The sequence below is a fragment of the Phocoena sinus genome, chromosome 17, assembly GCF_008692025.1.
Source record: "Phocoena sinus isolate mPhoSin1 chromosome 17, mPhoSin1.pri, whole genome shotgun sequence".
Lineage (NCBI taxonomy): Eukaryota > Metazoa > Chordata > Mammalia > Artiodactyla > Phocoenidae > Phocoena > Phocoena sinus.
In genome coordinates, this window is record NC_045779.1 from 19999420 (window position 1) to 20026500 (window position 27081).

Sequence of the window (27081 nt, forward strand, 5' to 3'; positions counted from 1 at the left end):
GCGCTGTGGTTGAGGGTCCGCCTGCCGATGTGGCGGGCGCGGGGTCGTGCCACGGTCCGGGAGGGTCCCGCGTGCCGCGGAGCGGCTGGGCCCGTGGGCCGTGGCCGCTGGGCCTGCGCGTCCGGAGCCTGTGCTCCGCGACGGGAGAGGCCGTGGCGGTGGGAGGCCCGCGTATCGCAAAAAAAAAAAGTGGTAGCAAGGAAACTACATTTTTAAGAATAGAAAAGGAAAAACTTTTGTATCTATAGGTGGGGCTAATGCAAACTTTCTGAAGCAAATGGGGTTTTTATTACCTTAACGCTTTGTATAATTTAAATATATCTTAAGAGCAGACATGAGTGTTAAGCACAAATTGTTCTTCAGTGTTAGAAGTGAAATTCAATATTAGCTTTATTGTGCAGCATGAGATTTTTTTCCTACCACAACTGAGCAGCTAGTTTTAAAGAACAACGTGAGTAGTTCTCATTCAGATGCTGCTACTTAGACTTCTGGATGAAGGAAATAAGTAATAACAAATCAACCAGATCTAGAAATGCTTAAATGCATTCAAAAAGTTTCTTATTTAAAACCACATTTCCAAATGTTTGGAATCTAAGAGTAACATGGAAAAACCAAGTTCAATAATATTATTATAAGCTTTATGAAAATATAAAATGTGTGTTAACCTGAAATAGAGCCCACATTCCTCAACTGACTAGGAGTAATTCTGTGTGAGCACAGACTCTTAGAGCTTTCTTCTTAAAAAAAAAAAAAATCGAATATTTCCAATATTCATGGAGTATGGGTAACTAATTCAAAAGTGTATTATTATAAGGATCTTTACATGATATATAGAATATAAAGGGAAGTGAACAATTAGAGGAAATTTAGTAACACATGAAGAAAAATAACAGTTTGTAGAAAGATCTAAATTATTTTTTCCTTTGCTCAGCTTCTGATCCTCCACCTAGAAATGGGCCATTAGACCTAATTGTCACCAAGAGACATAGAAGAAGCCAAGAGCAGTGATTTCAGTAAATCTGGGCATGGGATTCAAGGAAGCTATCTGTCATCTTTTGTCATTTGTGTAGATTCTAGAACTAATTTTTTGCCTTTTCAAAAAGCTATTTATGTACCTGTCATTCTCCCTGGTCAGAATGTACACTCCTTTAGACAAAGGGTATTTTGATCATCCTTTTACATCCCCTTCAGAACGTAGCACTATTTCTAGTTCTGAATAGGTCTTCAACAAATGTTGCAGGAATTGAATTAAATTCAATATTGGCTAATAAGTCATAAAACTCTACAGTACTACTGAATGCAAAGAGAGTCCAATCATTAACTAATAATTCTCGAATGATCTCCAACTAAGTGGAAGAGAGTAATTCATAATTGAGACAAATATAAATTAAGCAGGAAACAATTATGGATTATTATTAGCAAAGTGATTGGTAAGTTAAGAACAATATTTTTTGGACAAATTTACTCACAGATTGGAGACTAATGAAAATGGTTAGTGGTGAAATAAAGGATTAAAAATAGTCTGAACTTGAAATATTTGGGAAGTAGTGCCAGTTTTAGATTATTAAATGCTGTTTTATAGAAAGGGGATAAGATGACCAAATACTTAGGGAAGACAATATATTTGTGTCTTTGTATTAAAGGATATTACCCATCAGAGAGGTTGGAATATTACACTAAGCAAATAGTAAATATAATCAAATATCACAGGAAGACAAGATATCATATCTAAGGATGTACAGATGAGAGAATTGTTTTCAAACGTGGCTATTTTGGATTCCAACATTTTTTTTCCAACTTAACATTTTTAAATACATCTTTAAACGATTAGGTAAGAAACATTACAGAGAACTTTAAAATTAAAATAATTTCTCATTGTTTCTAACTCTCCTCTTTTTTTCTAAACTCTAGGCATATTCTGCTCATTCAGAATATGGGACTGTTCCTACATTGCCTAGAATTTAAATATTCAGATTTGTTTACAAATATTTGTATAGTGTTTTCTATGCTCCAAGCATTCTAAGAGCTTTAGAAAATTCTCTTATTTAACCCTCATAATGCTATGATAGAGATATAATTACTAGTTTTCCTCTTTACCTAAGAGGGAACCTGATGTGTGTTGAAGATCAGTAACTTGGCCACAGGCAAACATTCGTAAGTGGTGGCTCCAGGTTCCCATGCTTGGTTCCTACTCCCAGAACTCTGCTCTCTCCCTGTGTACTCTCACCATTTAGTGTCACCTATGTCACTCAGTTGAAGGCAGAATGAATTGACTTAGATATAACCTGTGCCCATAATGCAACAAGTTCATATTTTTAATGAACATATTGTTACTTATACTTTAGAGTACATATTTTTCAAAAAGTACTCAGTTTAGAAGCTACAGATTTACTCTAGTGAATGTGCAGTTATCACATTATTTGTGAAATGTATCTCTTGCCCTTAGAACAAGTTTAAAATTCTAACAATGAAATCAGTATTATTATTTTCAATCTCTCCCTCTCCATCCTCTCCACCATAAACTATGTCACAGTGTAATTCTCCTCTTTGGACTCAAGACATGAGTTTGGCTTGAGTATCTTTTGTCCATGTCAAATCAAATTCATTCTCTAATAATGAAAATTCTCCACCATGAGAGACGTTCCTTAAAAATTTATCTAAAACATGAGATACCATTACACTCCAGTTAGAATGGTCAAGACCTGGAACACTGACAACATCAAATGCTAGTGAAGATGTGGAGCAAAAGAAGCTCTCATTCATTGTTACTGGGAATGCAAAATGGTGCAGCCACTTTGGAAAATGGTTTGGCAGTTTTTACAAAATTAAACTTATTCTTACCATAAAATCAAGCAACTGTACTCCTTTGTATTTTCCCAGAGGAGTTGAAAATGTATGTCCACACAAAAATCTGCACCTGGATGTTGATAAGAGCTTTATTCATAATTTCTCAAACTTGGAAACAACCAAGATGCCTTTCAGTAGGTGAATGGATAAATAAACTATGGTACATCCAAGCAATGGAATATTATTCAGCACTAAAAAGAAATGAGCTATTAAGCTATAAAAAGACATGCAGGAAACTTAAATACATATTGCTAAGTGAAAGAAGCCATTCTGAAAGGACTACACACTGTATGATTGCAACTATATGGCATTCTGGAAAAGGCTAAAATATTGAGATAAAAAGATCAGTAGTTACCAAAGATTAGGAGTGGGGAGAGGGATGAATAGGCAGGAAGCAGAGGATTTTTAGGGCAGTGAAAATACACTATGACACCTTAATGATGGGTACATGTCATTATACATCAAACCCGTAGAATTTATGACTCCAAGAGCTAAGCATATTTTAAACTATGGACTTTGGGTGATTATGATATGTCAATGTAGTTTCCTTAATTTTAACAAATGTACCACTCTGGTGGGGACTGGTGATAGTAAGAGAGGCTATACACATGGTGGGGGCAGGAAGTATATGAGAAATATCTGTACCTTCCCTTCAATTTTGCTGTGAATGTTAAACTGCTCTAAAAATTAGTCTTAATTTAAAAACTTGTCATAGTTTTACAATATATCATCTATAAAAGGTCAAGCACAGTGCCTTACACAAGCAGCTGTTAAATAAATTGTTATTCCTCATTGGTCACCAGGCTTATTGCTTCTTTTTTCTAATATCTGCCTTCAGTTCCTCCTTTCCATTTTCTCTGCTTCTATTTATTCTGAGACCATAACAGTCTGTTGAAGAACTTGAGCTTCGGGACCTTTCTTAGTTACCTATTCTTGCTAAAACTAGCCATCAAAAATTTAGTGACTTAAATGAACACAAATTTGTGTTGCATTCAGAATAAATATATAGTCCTAAAATCAAGGTGTAGGTAGAGTTTTATTCCTTCTGGAGACACTAGAAGACAATCTGTTTTCATACCTTTTCCAATTTCTAGAGGCAACCAGCATTCCTTGGATCGTAGCCCCTTCCTCCATCTTCAACACGTATCATTCCAACTATTTTTATCATTCCATCTCCCTTTTCTGACTGTGGTTCTGCTGTCTCTCTCCTTCTCTTATAGGTAATTTGTGACTACATTGAGCCCACCTAGATAATCCAAGATGAGTTTCCCATGTCAAGGTCTTCATCTGTGAAGTACTTTTTAACACGTAAAGTAACATATTCACTGGTTCTGAGGAGCAGGTGGTGAATATCTATGGAGGTCATTACTCTGTCTACCATAGGGCCAGAATGCCTGAGCTACATTACTTCTTCTGCTGTTTATTTGCTGTTTTTTTTTTTTTTTTTTTGAGGCAAATTACTTAAACTTCCAGAGCCTAAATCTTCTCATCTGTGAAGTGAGGCTCAAGAGAGGAACTCGTAGGATCGTTGGGAGGATTAAATTATGTTGTACCATGTATATAGAGGACCACAACAACTGTCACTGAGTAAGTACTCAAATCTCAACTATTATTATTTGTGTTAATCTTGTCTGATAGAAACAAACTCATGTTAATGAAGCCCACAGAAAGCAATGCACAAATTTAAAATGCTCACATATCCATTTACAATTAGAAGTGCAATCTTGGGATTAGCAATCCTGTTATTTAGAGAAACTAAAAAAGAAGCCATGTTACAATCAGAAGTTGGTTTGATGGACATAGGGTCCAAAAAGCAGTGATAAATCAAAGCATGTCCACTCGCCAGGGTCCCTTTCAGTTAAATCTTTACTACTCAAAGTGTGCTAGCATAACCTGACAGCTTTCTCATATTCAGAATCTCAAGCCTCACTCTAGACCTTTAAATAAGAATCTGAATTTTCCTATGATGTCCAAGTGATTTGCATGCAGATTAAAGTTTGAGAAGTGCTCTCTGTGACAGTGCTTCAAAGTGCTTTGCCCTCCTCCATCTCTGCTTTCATAACAGGGAACAATCACCATCACCATGCATGAATCCATTCTGTCTTTACATATGTCAACACCTTCTAAAGGGAATGCTGCTATACACTTTCCCTTTGACATGACTTGGGATAAATCTTGTATGCTGATTATTTTGTGTGATTTAAGTTTAACTCTCAGTGTACATCCTTTAGTTCTTCAGCTCTAAGCTGGTAAATAAAGAAGGCTTGCCTTCTGAAAGCCTAGAAATAACAATTACAAACATACCTCTGGAAAGTAAGCATACATTCCTTTTCTTAATAGCTCTGCCAAATTTTATTATTAGCTTAATTCCATTATTAAGCTATTATTTTTAATATTTAAAAACTTAGGTCTACAAGAAAATTCAGACAATAAAAATTAATTAATTAATTACATTAATCCATCATAGCTAAATAGTACATTTTCAATGGGAAGTAAAGAAAAAGAACCATATGGAAAACATTTTCTCATACTGAACAATAATCGTTGAAGTATGGTTTTGAAATGAGAGCAAATATCAAAGTATAAATTACATTTCTTCAATGAAATGTGTCCACTAACACCAAAAGGTAAGTACAGAGCAATTTATGTTTGTCTTCAAAGTGGATTGAGTTACAGATTAAAATTCTTAGAGATACAAAGACACTGACAATAATTTAATGAATTACAACATTTGAACTTTACTTCAATATATACTTATTGCACATCTGGTACATGTAAGGCTCTTTGTTACTCACACTTTTGTCAAACAAAAGAGGCTTCACCAAACAAACCTGTTGATAAGACACAGGTAAGTTTATTCTTACTTCATAAGTAAGAATACTACCCTGAGAGAGACTTCCTTGACTCAGGGAAAAGAGGAGGCAAAGTTAGGGTATTTATGAGATTTTAGAGTCAGTTTATGGAGGATCTTTCAATGTGGAGGTGGTGGGGGGGAGGGGCGACTAGAATTGAAAAATGATTATGATATAATAGTATATATTATACACTCAACATAGGGAGGATCTTCAGGTGAGGGCATGCAAAGAGACTAGAAGATTAAGTAGTCATATGATGCTATCTATCGAAAAGTTTAACAGTTTGATGTTCATTTAAATTGTTTTTCCAGGAAGCTTCTAAATGAACAATAAAATTACTTGCAACTTATCTTCCCAGGCAAGGGTTTCCTAGAACGGTAAACTTACATTGATGAAGACAATGGAATAATAAAGTGATATTGGTAAAGACCGCCTAATGGTCGAGCAGAGTTATGTTAATGTAGAGAATAAACCATGTGCCATAGATAGTTTCGGCTTTCACTCTAGTGACTCAAAGTTAAATAGGACATAGTCACTATACTAAAAGAATATATTATAGAATATGAAAGTTTTTAGTGAATACTAAAACAGATTTGTTCTGATTATAATTATTGAGAAAAATATAAACAAGAAAATAAAAATCAACAAATTCCATCAACATGACAGAGTATTTCTAACATTTTAACATGTTTGTGTGTTGTGTTCATTTGTGCTTAGTTTATATGCATAATCTATGCATATAATAAAATATACATATTTCTTAACCAAAAGTTATGTCCCTATCATCAATAAACTTTGTAGGCAGCTTTATCTTTCACTAAATTAAAAAGGCCATGAGCATTTTCTAATGTTATTAAATATTCTTTGAAAACTTAAATTTTTAATATCTATGTGTGTTTGTGTGTGTGTGTGTGTATATATATATATATATAGAGAGAGAGAGAGAGAGAGAGAGAGAGAGACTGAATTTATTTATTTGCCTAACAAGACATCACTGAATGAAAAGATGGCTAAAAAGTAATCATCAATGTTATGATTATCTTTTATGGAAATATTGTGTATATCTTTATTTCCTTAACAAAGTTTCTAAATGCTGGATATCACTATTTTTAATGACCCTTTAAACAGATAATCATGTGCTGAAATATGAAAGCTAAGGAGACATTTTTGTTAATGCTTCATTCTGAAGCATCTTTGCTTGCTCAGAGGTAATGAAAATACTTATTTGATAGAATTATTTCAAAACATTTGGATCAGTACTTCTTAGCTGCATCTGTCAATAGTGACAGAAGAATGAATGCAAACTTCCATTCATTTCTTTAACTTAGATCAAAACTGCTGAATGTAATCATAAAATTCCTTTAAAGCCTCATCTTTACCTTTTAAAATAATTTTATGATGTTTATAATAATTTAAATTTTATTATGTTTTCTATAATATGTCAATGTTTTTTAAATACAAAATAATTTTCTTCCAAAGTTTTGAGTAGAATTGATTCTCTAGGGAGTTGCAAGAGCTTTTACTATTCCTACTATAGAAGCTACATTCCTAAGGGTATATATAATATATTCCAGCTTGTGAATCATGATGACCATGATACAATTCATACAGTATTAAAGTAATCATTCACAAGGTTGTCCTGGATTCTAAAGAACAACAAGTCAGTGAGGAATGGAGCCAACTTTAAATATTATGTCTTAATGTTGCATTCCAAATAAGAAATCTGGGAAGGAGGGAAAAAGGGAAACAAAACATTTAAATTAGTTGAGTCCAGTTAGATTTATAAGGGGTAGCAAGAAGAGGTTAATATTTGACAAGCCTTACTGAACTGCATTGAAAGGAATTAAGAAAAGGACCATTTAAAGGGCAAGACGGAGTTAGTGTTATAGCAGGAAAAAGAGATCATAGTAGAAATGGAAGTTTGTGTTACCACTGTCACTCTGTATTAGTAAAATGCAAATATCAAAGAAACACAATATTATAGGGAGAAATCTCCCACTGTAAGAAGGAAGCACTAATTTTTAAAAGAGAAGTTTTTGTTAACTTTCGGAAACTTTAAATTCCCAGACTGGGAAATATCTCAAGAGGCAAGTGAGGAATCCTTAGAATGGAATTTTGCAGATAGCAAATGTGGTGAAAGTGAGAATAGGGACACTTTCCTTCTCCCCAAAGAATTACAGATATAAAGAGGTCAGGAGCAGGGCACAGCCAGAAAGTTATATAATACAAAGGGTAGCACAAAACTTAGGTGGCTTTAAGATCCTGCTGAAATTAGGGAAATACATCAGACAGAAACAGAAAGATGAAATTGCCAAAGTCATAAATTTTAGTTTTTACAGCACTGATCAGAGCTGCTTTCACGGAAACCAGATTCCACACTTAATTCAGGATTCTAGTCAGGTAGGGATACAAGAGTATAGTATGACTTACACACTACTTGTTGTCAAGTTTGTGCACTTAAGCAACATTAATTTTATACCCCCAATGCTCTGCCCCCTGCTAACCACCATTTATGTTTTTTACAAGTTTGACTTTTTAAATTTCCACATATAAGTGATATCATACAGTGTTTGTCTTTCTTTGTGTGACTTATCTCACTCAGCAGAATGTGCTCAATGTACATCCATTTATCGAAAATGTCAGGATTTCTTTCCTGCCTTTCCAGCCTTTCTTATGGTTGAATAATATTTCATTGTGTATATATACCACATTCTTTTTTATCCATTCATCTACAGATGGATACTTAGGTTGTTTCCATATCTTGGCTATTGTAAATAATGCTGCAATGAACATTGGAATGAGTGCATACAAAAGGGTATAGGAGCAAATGAATAGATTCCTAACAAATACGAACAGAAATCAAAGGATATTAAAATCTGAGAAAGAGAGACAATTTGTAAAGTTCCCAGGTTTTTTTTGTTGTTGTTCTGTTTTTTTGTTTGTTTTTTTGTTTTTTTCTGACAAGAGCAGATTAGAATCTAAGCTCTAGGAAAGGAATCAGTTTGCATGTGGTAGACTCCTCTTGAAGGAATGGAATCCCTTCCAAATAGGAACCAATAAATACATCTGATCTCTGAGAGATATCTCTCCCAATTGTATTTTAGATTCATTAATAAGCATTTGAAAACAGGCATGGATTAACCAGAATCCTGAAGAAACTGAAACTGCCTTTCTGGGCTTCAGATAGTATTCCCATTTTCTCTACTTTTTCCTCTAGGCTAAAACTTTGGATAGCCCAGGGAAATTATTGCCTTTTCTGTCTGTAAGCTTAAATTAGGAAGCCAAGAGCAGACAATATATTGAATCCTAGGAATTGGCTTATCTTATCTAAGATAACTCAGTTATCATTAAACTGTAGGTCTTTAGAGTAAGGATATAATTGGACATTGGATAAAAAAGAAAGAGAGAGGAAATAGGAGGTTAGGGATGTGTACTCCTGTACACAATTCAAATATTTCCAAGAAAGGTAGTGTAATATTTTGTCACATTTTAAAATAAGTAGTTATTCTCAGATGTATTATACTGCAGTCTAAATTAAATATAGCTATTTCAAAATAGTTTAAAGAAGAGAAATAGTAAAATAAAAGTCAATGTAAATCATTTAAAGCAACATATTTATGATGTGAGACTGATAATTATAGCATCCCGCAATACAGTAGAGAAACTAATAAATACTAATACTCCAGGATACAAGAAATATAAAAAGAAGTATGATGAGTTCTAATCTGTTGAAAGAGAGACTTATAAAGAACAGGAATAACGCCAGAAGTACAGACTAATTTATTGCTTCTTGAACATACATAAATGTGACAAAACTTCAAATGAATAGAAAAATAAAGATGTTAAAAGTGATGGCTGCAATAATTAGCATAATATGAATTATGACCAATGATCAGAATTATGATTTGTAGTGGTAGAAGGAGTTGGGAATAGAGGGGATGATTTAGAATATTCTGAGAAGGCAAGAAAATAAAACAACAAAGCCTTAAGTAACGATGGCTAAACAAGGCACAAAGAGAATTTATTATAATGAGAAATGATTGAAATTGATTTAAGGTAGTAGAAAGTAAAGAAGTAATATAAGATCACAGAGTTGTATAAAAGCATCCCCTGGATGCACCTTGACTTTTTTAAGTTGATTTAAAAACAAAACAAGACTAAACAATACTCCTTTGGAAATATAGGCACTAAACAGAATAGGAAAACAAATATATAGAATAATAGAATGCAATTTTTTCCTACCACTATTTTAAAAAATTATTACCATACAAGTAACAGAATTCCTTAATGAATTGCTTTGTTTATCACAATTCTTTTTAGATATGAATTCTTAAAATGTGACTGAGCATACATTTGAAAAGAATTGTGATTTAGATTTTTGGGAGAATAAATGAGTTGAGTTTTATTTTCTGGTCAATTAGTAAAATTGTTTTAGTGCAACTATCTTCCAATAGTTCAAGGCAAGGTAAAGTACCTGTTATCTAAGGAGCCCTTTTCAAACTAAGTATGTTAATACAACTCTAGATGATATCTCCCCAAATCATAAAAGGTAATAGAGTTTTCTGTAAAATATCTTCAATATAAATCAAATTATTATTTTTGGTTTCCAAAATAACACCACTTCTATTTACACTATAATAAAAATTACACCTTCTAATTGTGAATTAAGTGATGTGCTCCCAAACATACTAAGCACTACAAAGTAGTAATTTTCTCAATAATGAATCAAACTCCAGAAAGGCCAGAAATATACAGCTATAGCTGTATATAAATATACCATTATAGCATTGATAATAGCTTATCAATGATCACTCTGTTTAGGCAGGTAGCAGGATAAACTAAAGAAAGGACTGAAACTATCATAAAAATTAGTTTGTTGCTATAGACCATTCTTATAATATTTTATGACACTCCAAGGAAATAGAAATATATATTAAATTCTAAACTTTTGGCCATTTATTGACACAAAATTGTCTAAAAAATATAGAAAATAGTTTTTGCAAAAATGTAGATTTTTCCTTTTTGTAAGAATATATATTATATATATATAATATTTAATTCAAGGCATGTATTTAAAGAATAAAAATGGACTAAATAGAGGAGTTAAAATTTGTTAAATATCTCTGTCCAGAAGAAGAGGAAATCAGTTCCTTTCAAACTAACTCAAGCCTGAGAATCTATGACTTTGAAATTTTAAAATGGACTATAATTCTTGTTCTATTCTTTGATGCTATTCTATCTAAATTGTGAACATTAAAATATGTAAACATCAATGTCAATATTTATGTTTATTTTAAAAAGAAGTTATCTTGGAGGACCTTAAAGATGGCAGAGGAGTAAAATGTGGAGATCAACTTCCCCTCAACAAATACATCAGAAATACATCTACATGTGGAACAACTCCTGCAGAACACCTACTGAACGCTGGCAGAAGACCTCAGACTTCCCAAAAGGCAAGAAACTCCCCATGTACCTGAGTAGGGCAAAAGAAAAAACAAAAAAGAGAAAAAAGAATAGAGATGGGACCTACACCTCTGGGAGGGAACTGTGAAGGGGAAAAAGTTTCCACACACTAGGGAGCCCCTTCACTGGCAGAGACAAGGGGTGGTCAGGGGGGAACCTTCAGAGCCATGGAAGAGAAAGCAGCAACAGGGGTGTAGAGGGCAAAGAGGACAGATTCCTGCACAGAGGATTGGTGCTGACTAGCACTCACCAGCCTGAGAGGCTTGTCTGCTCAACCACAGGGAATGGTGGGGGCTGGGAGTTGAGGCCCTGGCTTCAGAGGTCTGATCACAGGGAGAGGAGTGGGGTTGGCTGTGTGAGCACAGCTTGAAGGGGGCTAGTGCACCACAGCTAGCTGGGAGGGAGTCTGGGAAAAAGTCTGGACCTGCCTAAGAAGCAAGAGACCATTGTTTCAGGGTGCATGAGGAGAGGGGATTCAGAGCACTGCCTAAACGAGCTCCAGAGATGGGCATGAGCTGCAGCTATCAGCACGGACCCCAGAGACAGGCATGTAATGCTGCTGCTGCAGCCACCAAGAATCCTGTGTGCAAGCACAGGTCACTATCAACACCTCCCCTCCCAGGAGCCTGTGCAGCCTGCCACTGCCAGGGTCCCGTGATCCAAGGACAACTTCCCCAGGAGAAAACACGGTGTGCCTCAGGCTGTTGCAAAATCTCTCCGGCCTCTGCTGCTGCAGGCTCACCTCACCTTCTGTACACCTCCCTCCCCTCAGCCTGAATAAGCCAAAGCCCCCTAATCAGCCGCTCCTTAACCCTCCTCTTGTCTGAGCAAAGAACAGATGCCAGAGGACAACATACTGCAGAGGCAGGGCCAAAACCAAAGCTAAACACTAGAAGCTGTGGAACAAAGAAGAGAAAGGGAAATTTCTCTGTGCAGCCTCAGGAGCAGTGAATTAAATCTCCACGATCAACTTGAGGTACCTTGCATCTGTGGAATACCTGAATACACAACGAATCATCCCAAAATTGACTCAGTGGTCTATGGGAGCAACTGTAGACTTGGGGTCTGCTGTATGCGACTGACTAGTTTCTAATTTTTATGTTTATCTTTGCATTGGTTTTAGTGCTTGTTATCATTGGTGGATTTGTTTATTGGTTTCGTTGCTCTCTTTTTTTTAATCACATTTTAATTTTTTTATTTTAATAATATATTTTTTTATTTTAATAACTTTATTTTACTTTTCCTTTCTCTCTGTTTTATCTCCCTTTTCTTCTGAGCCATGAGATTGACAGCATCTTGGTGCTCTGGTCCAGTGTCAGGCCTGAGCTTCTGAGGTGGGAGACCTGAGTTCAGGACGTTGGACCACAAAATAACTCCCATCCCCAAGTAACATCAATTGGTGAGAGACCTCCCAGAGATCTCCACCTCAATGCTAAGACCCAGCTCCACTCAATGACAAGCAAGCAACAATGCTGGACGCCTCATGCCAAATAACTAGCAAGACAGGAACACAACCCCACCATTAGCAGAGAGGCTGCGTAAAATCATAATAAGTTCACAGACAGCCCAAAACACACCACTGGGCACAGTCCTGCCCACCAGAAAGACAAGATCCAGCCTCATCCACCAGAACACAGGCACCAGTCCCTTCCAACAGGAAGCCTACACAACCCGCTGAACCAACCTTACCCACGGCGGGCAGACACCAAAAACAATGGGAGCTATGAACCTGAAGCCTGCAAAAAGGAGACCCCAAACACAGTAAGTTAAGCAAAATGAGAAAACAGAGAAATACACAACAGATGAAGGAGAAAAGTAAAAACCCAGCAGACCAAACAAATGAAGAGCAAATAGACAGTATACCTGAAAAAGAATTCAGAGTAATGATAGTAAAGATAATCCAAAAACTTGGAAAAAGAATGGAGAAAATAGAAGAAATGTTTAACAAGGACCTAGAAGAGCTAAAGAGGAAATAAACAATGATGAACAACACAATAAATGAAATTGAAAATTCTCTAGAAGGAATCAAGAGCATAATAACTGAGGCAGAAGAACGGATAAGTGTCCTGGAAGATGAAATAGTGGAAATAACTGATGAAGAGCAGAAAAAAGTAAAAGAATGAACAGAATTGAGGACAGTTTCAGAGATGGCTGGGACAACATTAAACACAGCAACATTCGAATTATACAGGTCTCAGAAAAAGAAGAGTAAAAAAAAAGGAACTGAGAAAATATTTGAAGAGATTATAGTTGAAAACTTCCCTAATATGGGAAAGGAAATAGTCAATCAAGTCCAGGAAGCACAGAAAGTCCCATACAGGATAAATCCAAGGAGAAACATGCCAAGACACATGTTAATCAAACTATCAGAAATTAAATACAAAGAAAAACATATTAAAAGCAGCAAAGGAAAAGCAACAAATAACATACAAAGGAATCCCCTGAAAGTTGAGAGCTGATTTTTCAGCAGAAACACTGCAGTCCAGAAAGGAGTGGCAAGACCTATTTAAAGTGATGAAAGAGAAAAACTTACAACCAAGATTACTCTACCCAGCAAGGATCTCATTCAGATTCGACAGAGAAATTAAAATCTTTAGAAAAAAGCAAAAGCTAACAGAATTAAGCACCACCAAACCACCTTTACAACAAAGCTAAAGGAACTACTCTGGCAAGAAACAAAAAAGAAGGAAGAGACCTACAATAACAAACCCAAAACAATTAAGAATATGGTAATAGGAACATACATATTGATAATTACCTTAAATGTAAATGGATTAAAATCTCCAACCAAAAGACATAGAGTGATTGAATGGATACAAAACAAGACCTGTATATATGCTGTCTACAAGAGACTCACTTCAGACCTAGGGACACATACAGACTGAAAGTGAGAGGATGGAAAATGATATACCATGCAAATGGAAATCAAAAGAAAGCTGGAGTAGCAATTCTCATATCAGACAAAATAGACTTTAAAATAAAGACTATTACAAGAGACAAAGAAGGACACTACATATTGATCAAGGGATCAATCCAAGAAGAAGATATAACAATAGTAAATATTTAAGCACCCAACACAGGAGCACCACAGTACATAGACAAATGCTAACAGCCATAAAAGGGGAAATTGACAGTAACACAATAATAGTAGGGGACATTAACACACCACTTTCACCAATAGACAGACCATCCAAAATGAAAATAAATAAGGAAACACAAGCTTTAAATGATACATTAAACAAGATGGACCCAATTGATATTTATAGGACATTCCATCTAAAAACAATGGAAACACTTTCTTCTCAAGTGCTCATGGAACATTTTCCAAGATATATCATATTTGGGTCACAAACCAAGCTTTGGTAAATTTAAGAAAATTGAAATCACATCAACTGTCTTTTCTGACCACAACACTATGAGACTAGATATCAATTACAGGAAAATAACTGTAAAATGCAAACACATGGAGGCTAAACAATATACTACTAAATAACCAAGAGATCACTGAAGAAATCAAAGAGGAAATCAAAAAATATCTAGAAAAAACTGACAAAGAAAACACAATGACCCAGAACCTATGGGATGCAGCAAAAGCTGTTCTAAATGGGAAGTATATAGCAATACAATTCTACCTCAAGAAACATCTCAAATAAACAATCTAACCCACACTTAAAGCAATTAGAGAAAGAAGAACAACAAAACCCCAAAGACAGCAGAAGTAAAGAACTCATACAGATCAGATCAGAAATAAATGAAAAAGAAATGGAGGAAATGATAGCAAAGATCAATTAAGCTGAAAGCTGATTCTTTGAGAAGATAAACAAAATTGATAAACCATTAGCCAGACTCATCAAGAAAAAAGTGGAGAAGACTCAAATCAATAGAAATAGAAATGAAAAAGGAGAAGTAAAAACTGGCACTGCAGAAATACAAAGGATCATGAGAGATTACTACAAGCAACTACATGTCAATAAAATGGACAACCTGGAAGAATGGATAAATTCTTAGAAAGGCACAGCCTTCCAAGACTGAAAGAGGAAGAAATAGAAAATATAAACAAACTAATCATTAGCACTGAAATTGAAACTGTGAATGAAAATCTTCTGAGAAACAAAACTCCAGGAACAGATGGCTTCCCAGGAGAATTCTATCAACATTTAGAGAAGAGCTAACACCTATCCTTCTCAAACTCCTCCAAAATATTACAGAGGGAGGAACACTCCCAAACTCATTCTATGAGGCCACCATCACCCTGATACCAAAACAAGACAAAGATGTCACAAAAACATAAAACTACAGGCCAATATCACCGATGAACATAGCAGCAAAAATCCTCAGCAAAATTCTAGCAAATGGAATCTAACAGCAAATTAAAAGTATCATGCACCATGATCAAATGGGTTTATCCCAGGAATGAAAGGATTCTTCAATATACGTAAATCAATCACTGTGATACACCACATTAAAAAAATTGAAGGAGAAAAACCATACGATCATCTCAATAGATGCAGAAAAACCTTTCGAAGAGATTCAACACCCACTTATGATAAAAACCCTCTGGAAAGTAGGCATACAGGGAACTTACCTCAATATAATAAAGGCCATATATGACAAACCCACAGCCAACATCATTCTTAATGGTGAAAAAGTGAAACTGTTTCCACTAAGATAAGGAACAAGAAAATGTTGCCCACTCTCACCACTATTATTCAACAAAGTTTTGGAAGCTTTAGCCACAGCAGTCAGAAAAGAAAAAGAAGGAAAAGGAATCCAAATCAGAAAAGAAGAAGTAAAACTGTCACTGTTTGTAGATGACATGAAATTATACATAAAGAATCCTAAAGATACTACCAGAAAACTACTAGAGTTAATCAATGAATTTGGTAAAGTACCAGGATACAAAATTAATGCATAAAAATCTCTTGCATTCCTATACACTAATGATGAAAAATCTGAAAGAAAAATCAAAGAAACACTCCCTTTTACCACTGAAACAAAAAGAATAAAATACCTAGGAATAAACCTACCTAAGGAGACAAAAGACCTGTATGCAAAACCTATAAGACACTGATGAAAGAAATCAAAAGTGACACAAACAGATAGAGAGATATACCATGTTCTTGGATTGAAAGAATCAACATTTTGAAAATGACTATACTACCCAAAGCAATCTACAGATTCAATGCAATCCCTGTCAAACTACCAATGGAATTTTTCACAGAACTAGAAAAAAAATTTCACTATTTTTATGGAAACACAAAAGACTCCGAATACCCAAAGCAATCTTGAGAAAGAAAAACAGAGCTGGAGGAATCAGGCTCCCTGAGTTCAGGCTATACTACAAAGCTACAGTAATCAAGACAGTATCATACTGGCACCAAACTAGATATATAGATCAATAGAACAGGATAGAAAACCTGGAGATAAACCCATGCACATATGGTCATCTTGTCTTTGATAAAGGGGCAAGAATATACAATGGAGAAAAGACGGCCTCTTCAATAAGTTGTGCTGGGAAAACTCGACAGCTACATGTAAAAGATTGAAATTAGGACACTCGCTAACACCATACACAAAAATAAACTCAAATTGGATTAATGACCTAAATGTAAGGCCAGACACTATTAAACCCTTAGAGGAAAATATAGGCAGAACACTCTATGGCATAAATCACAGTAAAATCCCTTTTGACCCACCTCCTAGAGAAATCGAAAAAAAACCAAATAAACAAATAGAACCTAATGAAACTTAAAAGCTTTTGCACAGCAAAGGAAACCATAAATAAGATGTAAAGACAACCCTCAGAATGGGAGAAAATATTTGCAAATAATGAAGCAACTGACAAAGGATTAATCTACAAAATTTACAAGCAGCTCATGTAACTCAATATCAAAAAACAAACAACCCAATCCAAAAATGGGAAGACCTAAATAGACATTTCTCCAAAGAAGATATACAGATTGCAAATAAAGACATGAAAGAATGCTCAACATCATTAATCATTAGAGAAATACAAATCAAAACTACAATGAGATATCATCTCACACCAGTCAGAATGGCCATCATCAAAAAATCTAGAAACAATAAATGCTGGAGAGGGTATGGAGAAAAGGGAACCCTCTTGCACTGTTAGTGGGAATGTAAATTGATACAGCCACTATGGAGAATAGTATGGAGGTTCCTTAAAAAAACTAAAAATAGAACTACCATACGACTCAGCAATCCCACTACTGGGCACATACCCGGAGAAAACCATAATTCAGAAAGAGTCATGTAGGGGCTTCCCTGGTGGCACAGTGGTTGACAGTCCACCTGTCGATTCAGGGGACATGGGTTTGTGCCCCAGTCTGGGAAGATCCCACATTCCACGGAGCGGCTGGGCCCGTGAGCCATGGCCGCTGAGCCCTCACGTCTGGAGCCTGTGCTCCGCAACGAGAGAGGCCACAATAGTGAATGGCCCATGCACCGCAAAAAAAAAAACCAACAACAAAAGAGTCATGTACCACAATGTTCACTGCAGCACTATTTAGAAAAGCTAGGACATGGAAGCAACCTAATTGTCCATCAACAGATGAATGGGTAAAGAAGATGTGACACATATGTACAATAGAATATTTCTCAGCCATATAAAGGAACGAAATTGAATTATGTGTAGTGAGGTGGATGGACCTAGAGTCTGTCATACAGAGTGAAGTAAGTCAGAAAGAGAACAACAAATACCGTATGCTAGCACTTATTTATGGCATCTAAGAAAAAACAAAGGTTCTGATGAACGTAGGGGCAGGACAGGAATAAAGACGCAGACATACAGAATGGACTTGAGGACATGGGGAGGGGGAAGGATAAGCTGGGACGATGTGAGAGACTGGCATTGACATATATACTCTACAAAATATAAAATAGACAGCTATGGGAAGCAGCCACATAGCACAGGGAGATCAGCTTGGTGCTTTGTGACCACCTAGAGAGTTGGGATAGGGAAGGTGGGAGGGAGATGCAAGAGGGAGGGGATATGGTGATATATGTATACATATAGCTGGTTCAGTTTGTTATAGAGCAGAAACTAACACAACATTGTAAAGCAATTATACTCCAGGAAAGATGTTAAAAAAATAGCTATCTTTGGAAGCAACACATAAACTCTTCTCTTGCCTCCTTGACAATGCCTATGAAAGGGACATTCCTTTTAAGCGTGCATCATACCTGTCTTCCTACATCTTGGCAAGTCTAATGTCCTCAAGAAGAGATTGGATTTATTCATTCAATATTAATCAGAACATTCTGTAAATATCAGCATAAGTAGAAAAAAACAAATGTCACTAAACACAACACACAGAGAAAATTCAAGGTCCCCCAAATTGTTACAAGAAAAGGCAAAATAAATGTTTGGGAATATCTGGGAAAAAATAAGCAAAACTGGAAGAATCTAAGAGACATTGGTCTTAGGATGAGAAGAGAGACAAGGAATGGATCTTGTGTCCAACATTTATAATGGATAAACAAAGACGTTACACACATGGCCCATGGTTACCAAATTGATTAAGCTTTTATGTTATTTCAATTTTCTCCATTTTAGAGTTTTATAAATGATTTAATTATTATTCAGTGATCTACTATAATTATAATGGGCCTCCTTTATTTATTAATATATAACTTAAGTTAGTGCTTTTATTACTTACAGGAAAATGTGTGTCATAGAATACTCTAATTTGATTTAACCCTACTTGATTTATGTGTTATTCTTGAGTGTTTTCATTTTGTATACCACTTAAACCTCACAAGATATTATTATCATTATTTCTTACAGTCAACATTCTTTTACTGATCCTCATTGCCATGCTTTTTTTTCTTCTTTTGTTTCCAAGATTCCATTTGGGATTATTATTACTCTGACTACAGAACACATTGTATTGTTTTCCCTGGTGCAGGTCTGCTGGTAATGAATTCTCAGTTCTAATATATGTATAATGTCTTTAAATTCCCTTCATTTATTTGAGTATATATTTCTGGATATATAAGTCTAGGCTAGCAGTTCTTTTATTTCAGTACTTTGAAGGTTTTCATTGTTTTCTAGGTTCCTTGTTTCTGCTGTTAGCCAGTAGACATTCTTATTTGGGCTTATTTGAAAGTATTACACCTTTTTCTCTGCCTGCTTTCTGTTTCATTTTTAGCAGTTTACTATAATGTACTTTTATGCTGTTTGTTGTATTTATCCTGTTTGGGGTTCATAAAGCTTCTTGAATCCATGGCTTGATTATTTCATCAATTCTCTGCCATTATCTGTTTAAATATTGATCCCGTTCATTTGCTGTCCTTCTGGAATCGATTACATTTGTGTTAGATTTTTCACTGTGTTAGATGTATTGCTTGCTCTTTTCCATATTTCCATTTTTTTGGTCTGTTTGTGTTTCAGTATGGATAATTTCTCTCACCCATCTTGTAGTAAATTCTCAATTCTCCTATGTCTAATCTGCAGTTATCCTCACCTACTAAGTTCTTACATTTAGATATCTATTTTAGAATTTCAATTTTTATAGTTTTCTATTCTCTTTACAAAACTCATTTTAAAAATATTAATCATACCTAATTTTAAATCTATTCCAGATAACTCCACTATTTAGATACTTTATCAGTTTCCATTATTTGTTGTGCTTTGCTCAAGTCTTATCTTCTTACATGCTTAAATATTTTTGAGTTTTAGTTCTTGTGTATAAAATATTGTAGAGAAAATGTAATGCTCTGCATGATCTTATCTTTTCAAATATATTTTTGATTTTTGTCAGACATTTGGTCTTAAGGACATATCTCCCTAGCCCAAATAGGAATTGAGATGATTTGAAGTGATTTTTTGTCTTTCTTTGGGCAAGTCTATTTACCATTTATCCTCACTCTTAAAGTATAACCCTTTTGGAGTATATCCACCAATTGTGGATAGTTCTCATGACCTCCTTTTTGCCAGACCCTACACTCTAATTTTTGTTGATTGTAGTGTTGTTCAGATGGTTGAACATTTGCTCAGTTTCTCAACCCTTTTACCACAACTTTCACTTTTGCTTTGAGGGGTGAAAATCATGATAAATATTGTTTATCTCTTTTGACTCTTCTTTTTTCCCAAATCTTGCTTCCTCAAATTCTTAATTCACAGACACATTTTTTAATTTTTCAGATTTGACAGATGTTTAGCTAAATGCTTAGTTCAAAATCATTTAGTCTTCCATTTTCAGAAATGAATCTCCTTGTTCACGTGTTCTGGAAACTCCTGGCAATGGACTATTAAAGACCTAAACTCATGGTGTTGAGAATCTCCATTTCATTTCCACTAAGAGTCATAATGTCATTGTGGAAAGAGCAGTGAAACTCTTCTTTGGAAACACCATGATCAATGGCAGGCTGTGGATTACAGAATATAGACACAGCTACTATTATGTATAATAAATAAAAAGATAAAAATTCATAAATATATTTAATGCTCAGATAAGCTTGTAGACATAATCCTTAAACTTACTTACATTTGATGGCAGTGTCCTCACAGGACAGTGAAAGTTACAAATATAACATCCCTTCTAACTATATACTTCAACTGATATCAAAATAGAAGCGACAAAGCTTTTGCAAAAGAAACATTGGGTCATTTTATTTTCTAAATTATTCGCTGAAAAATAGTCAAATTACTGAGTCATACAACTAGAATACATTGGTATTCACAAAGATATACACACACTTAAAACTATTTTTAGGGGGAAAATGTCAAAAGAACATGCCCTGCACTCTTGACTTGAGACCTCTGACATTTTAGTGAATTTCCCCTTTATTTCCTAAACTTACCAGCTCTTTATTTTCTTTACTATTTTCTTCTACTGTTCTTAATTTTATTCCTATTATAGTATTTCTCACTTTGTTTATAATATTTCTGTCAGGACATGTGCTCATCCTGTAGACAGTAAACTCCTGAACCAAAGGAACTAAACATTGTTAAAACTTTATGATGCTGTAAAGCCATGAAAATGTCCTTTATGAAGAAGGTTAATAATACATATTTGTTGAATAACAATGGATAAATGTGTGGATGAACAAATGAATGAATGGAGGATTGAAAAATGTATGTAAATGAATGTAATATATCCTCAATGTTTATGTTCTTCTGGTTTAGATTACATGCACATTTCTGAAAATATTTATGCTAACATTTAGCAAAACATTTATTTCACAAGGTTTTCTGATGATAATGGGTAAAAATGCAAAGCAGTTTTTTGTGTGTGTAATAGGATCTTTGATCCAGTAAGAGATTTCTCCTATTTGATATCAGTTGGAAAGTATGGCTGGAGAATGCACTTTTCTCATATGAATGACACGAAGAAAGGTCTTTCAGTTATACATCATTGAAATTCTAATCATAGTTGAATATTACCCACCAACCACCCATCACTGTTGATGAGAATAACTGAAGGAATATTTAGGAGTTTGACTTTCTCTTTTAAATTTGCCTCAGACTCATTTTTTCTTTTTCCGAATTTTAGCTATTTGCCACATCTTGGCCATAGGAGTAAACATATCAAGGCAGTGAATTTAGATTGTCCTGTCTCTATCGAAAGTAAATGTTCAGGCTGTACCCATAATCACTTGTTTCACTCATAGTTGATTTTTCTCTTCATTGAAATGTCTGATTGGTCTAGTGTGGAGGAATTCTTTCTCCCCCCTTCAGTGAAAGTATTGATTAATAATTTCATAAGAGTTTAGTGTTCTTAAAAGCATTTCCTGGTCCTAATATCTCTAATTATATTTCTGTCCAAAGAAATCCTCCAGTCCTCACATCTTCTTGTTCTCCTACTACACCATGTATCTTTGAAGGAATATTCTACTTTTAATTTGCAATGATTTTTGCAAATATTGATAAATACCCCTCATTTGAAACAGCTCCATATTCTTGTAATATGTTTTTTAAATAGGATATCTGTTTGATTTATTTTAAGGACATTTACATTGTATCATGATATAAAAAGAAGTACGATAAACTAGCTACATTTTACATTAATGAGATAAAATGAATTTGATGATAGAATTTGCTTCTTGATCTGATATTTGATGAGATATTTAATATCTTGTTATGTCAGTTGCTCTAAATCAGTTAGAGAAAAGAATATTAAAAATTTATCAGAGGTATAAGAGATGCATGATTGATGATCATAAGGCCTTTTTGAAATATGTAGTACAAATTTATAAACAAAATGTTACTAAAAGTTTAGTTGTTTCTTTTTTTTTTTTTGCGGTATGCGGGTCTCTCACTGTTGTGGCCTATCCCGTTGCGGAGCACAGGCTCTGGACGCGCAGGCTCAGTGGCCACGGCTCACGGGCCCAGCTGGTCCACGGCATGTGGGATCTTCCCGGACCGGGGCACGAACCCGTGTCCCCTGCATCGGCAGGCGGACTCTCAACCACTGTGCCACCAGGGAAGCCCACTTGTTTCCTTTTTATGTAACATATGAGTAATACATTTCCAATCCAATAAGGATATCTATGGGAAGATTCATATTAAAATTTTCCCAGTTTTTATTTCCAAATAAAAGTATCAAGCTTATAATATATCAAATATTCAGAAACTACTACTCTGAATTTTTTTATTTAATCATCTGTCTATACGACATGCATGTCAGAGTTATAAAGAATTTTAGTAGTGCTATAGTTGTTTTTGAATGTTTTGTGCTGTCAGAATTGACCCTGTAGAGAGACAGAACCATACTATGTTATGCTAAGCAATTCAAGAGGTACCAACAGGCTCCACTTGAGTTAAATTGACATCCAATCATGGCATTTCACCTTCTATTTTGAAATTACCATGGTGAAATTCATCATGAATGAATTGGGCACTTTCTCCAGAAAATACCTAGCAAAAAACAGATGCTTCTAGGGAATGGTCCTCTGGTTGTTTCTGACTGGCTTTTCAGCATGAGCACCAATTAGCAAAGCATCATCTCAGGCCAGCCTTTTTAAATGGGAAGACTTAGAGCCTCACAGTAACCCATCCTTCAAGGTTTTTTAGGAGCACACATAGTACTTTAAATCACACAACTATCCAATGACTTTACAACAATTTTTTCCTTTCCTTCCCCTCATACACCCCAGATGCTTTCTTGATTCCAGTCCTTTGGATGTTGCATTTGCTGTAAGTCATTTCCCCCAAGTGTCCCTGATTAATTTCTACTCCTCTTCTAAGTCTAAAATAAAAATTTTGAGAAGTTCACAATTTGTGGTACAAGCTCTTGCTTCCCCAACAAATGACTGAACATGTGATGTGCTATGACCCAGGCAGTTGGCAAAGTGGCTATGACTGCTAGTAAGAACGTGACTTTATATCATCTTCATGCAGAACCTTTTGGCAATGTCAGTCAAAATTTCCAAATATATGCCCATAAGTTTATGTGTAAGAATGTTTACTATAAAACTATAGCAAAAATGAAAGCCAGTGGAATGTTCCTTAACACAGTATAGTTGAATAAATTTTGGTATATCAGTGCTTTGGAACATTATGCAGTCTTCATTGTGCTGACATGGAAAGATCTGCAAAATATAATGTTAATTTAAAAAACCAGAAGCAGAAAAGTATCTGTACTGATTTATATGTATAAACTACATACTATATACACCCAAGAAGATATACTGTACATGGATATATACTGTCAATGTCTAGATAAGTTATCCTAACAATGTTGACTGTGGCTAGTTCTAAGGAGAGTAGTAGGATAGGGGTGTTTGAATATGGATGTCTTTACTTTTACTCTATATATACCTGCATTGTTTGGATTTTTCCAATGACTGTATATATTATATATATAATAATATAATATATATAATATATATTAATAATATATAATATATATATTATTTTCATAATAAAATAAAAATTGAACTTGTTTAGAAATTAAGCTCAGCTTAAGTGCTACAAATGTAACACAAAGAACACTTTTTGATAGTGATGTTGAATTTGAAGAAGGCAGAGGAGTTCTTGATTGTCTTCAAGTAGTCAAATCAGTGTTTCTCAAATTTCAGAAAAAAAAGCTTTATAATTTGAGCAAAGAAAATTGATACAGTTTTCCAGACAATTCCAGCAAAGGGGAAGGTTACTCTGAATTATCTAAGTGATAAACCTATTTTTCCACTTCCTCAGGCAGTGGGCAGTAGGATATGTTGAAATTTAAACGTTTTTAATATAGTCATAAAGGTTCTGCATCTTATATTCCATCCTTAGTAGCAACTCTTTCTGCCTATGTAATGAGTTATCTCCAGGGGATATAATCATATGTCCTTCGGAGTACCATTTCTGGTGTTATCACATCTCTTGAGAAGCTTTCATTCTATAAAGTCAAAATAGACAAAATGCAATCAATCTATTAATTAGTCAGTGTTACGAAATGGAAACTATAATATAGGAACCAAATAAGAGTCACAATTCCAGGAATCTTTTTGAAAAAGCAGATAGCTTCCTTCATTATGAAAGAAGGCAGGTAACAGTTAATTTTGTTTCTTTAATGGAAGTTGGGTATTATCTACCTGGCAAGTCTGTTTTCTTTAACTTTGAACAGTTACCGAAAATGTAAGAACATATTAAAATATTTTCTTAATGATTGCATTTTGAGTTTCAGTTATTTGAAGTAATCAATTGTAAAGTTAAAAATTCAGCTTTATAGCTGTATTTTAAGTATGGGGACAAGTTCTTTTATGGTAAATATATAGTCACCTTTTTAATATTTTTCTCATCACCAAACATACTTGTCAAAACAATTTATATAGTCACAAATTAAATGAAAGTTTAACAAGTGAAATCTAATGGATAATCTGCTATATGATAAAAGGGATACCAAGGGACAACCAGAAAAACATACGTCTGAAAGTGATGTGGAAAATACCCTGAAGATTCAGACATTGTTATCACGGAGCTTCCCATGTCCCCTAGCCCAATTCTATCTGTTATAAACTTCTAGCTATTTTTACATTTTGATGAACTTGTAACAACTGGTAAAAAGAAGGCTGGATAAACATGTATGTCCCTAGAGCCTCTACTACCAGGAGCGGACTGAGAGGAAAGTGTGTGAATGTATTAATAAGATAACCAGGAGAACAAGCGGAAAAGAGTATGCCTTATCCTCCATGTCAAATTTTAATAATGTCTGATCATTAAGGCACCCTTATTACATTCCAGAAACTTAAGTACCTCATTTCATGTTTCTTGTAGAAAATCATTCTCACTAATTTTTTTAACATCTTTATTGGCGTATAATTGCTTTACAATGGTGTGTTTCTGCTTTAAAACAATGTGAATCAGCTATACATATACATATATCCCCATATCTCCTCCCTCTTGTATCTCCCTCCCACACTCCCTATGCCACCCCTCTAGGTGGTCACAAAGCACAGAGCTGATCTCCCTGTGCTATGCGGCTTCTTCCCACTAGCTATTTATTTTACATTTGGTAGTGTATATACGTCAATGCCACTCTCTCACTTTGCCCCAGCTTACCCTTCACCCTCCCCATGTCCTCAAGTCCATTCTCTATGTCTGCATCTTTATTCCTGTCCTGCCCCTAGGTTCTTCAGAACCATTTATTTTTTTTAGATTCCATATATATGTGTTAGCATATGGTATTTGTTTTTCTCTTTCTGACTTACTTCATTCTGTATGACACAATCTAGGTCCATGCGCTTCACTACAAAAAACTCAATTTCATTTCTTTTTATGGCTGAGTAATATTCCATTGTATATATATGCCACATCTTCTTTATCCATTCATCTGTTGATGGACACTTAGGTTGCTTCCATGTCCTGGCTATTGTAAATAGAGCTGCAATGAACATTGTGGTACATGACTCTTTGAATTATGGTTTTCTCAGGGTATGTGCCCAGAAGTGGGATTGCTGAGTCATATGGTCATTCTATTTTTAGTTTTTTTAAGGAACCTCCATATTATTCCCCATAGTGACTGTATCAATTTACATTCCCACCAACAGTGCAAGAGGGTTCCCTTGTCTCCACACCTTCACCAGCATTTATTGTTTGTAGATTTTTGATGATGGCCATTCTGACTGGTGTGAGGTGATACCTCATTCTAGTTTTGATTTGCACTTCTCTAATGTTTAGTGATGTTGAGCATCCTCTCAAGTGTTTGTTTTCAATCTGTATATCTTCTTTAGAGAAATGTCTATTTAGGTCTTCTGTCCATTTTTGGATTGGGTTGCTTGTTTTGTTGATATTGAGCTGCATGAGCTGCTTGTAAATTTTGGAGATTAATCCTTTGTCAGTTGCTTCATTTGCAAATATTTTCTCCAATTCTGAGTGTTGTCTCTTCATATTGTTTATGGTTTCCTTTGCTGTGCAAAAGCTTTTAAGTTTCATTAGGTCCCATTTGTTTATTTTTTTGTTTTTATTTTGATTTCTCAAGGAGGTGGGTCAAAAAGGATCTTGTTGTGATTTATGTCATAGAGTGTTCTGCCTATATTTTCCTCTAAGAGTTTTATAGTGTCTGGCCTTACATTTAGATCTTTAATCCATTTTGAGTTTATTTTTATGTGTGGTGTTAGAGAGTGTCCTAATTTCATTCTTTTATATGTAGCTGTCCAGTTTTCCCAACACCACTTATTGAAGAGGCTGTCTTTTCTCCATTGTATATTCTTGCCTCCTTTATCAAAAATAAGGTGACCATATGTGCATGGGTTTATCTCTGGGCTTTCTCTCCTGTTCCATTGATCTATATTTCTGTTTTTGTGCCAGTACCATACTGTCTTGATTACTGTAGCTTTGTAGTATAGTCTTGAATTTGGGAGCCTGAATCCTCCAGCTCCATTTTTCTTTCTCGAGATTGCTTTGGCTATTCGGGGTTTTATGTGTTTCCATACAAATTGTGAAATTTTTTGTTCTAGTTCTGTG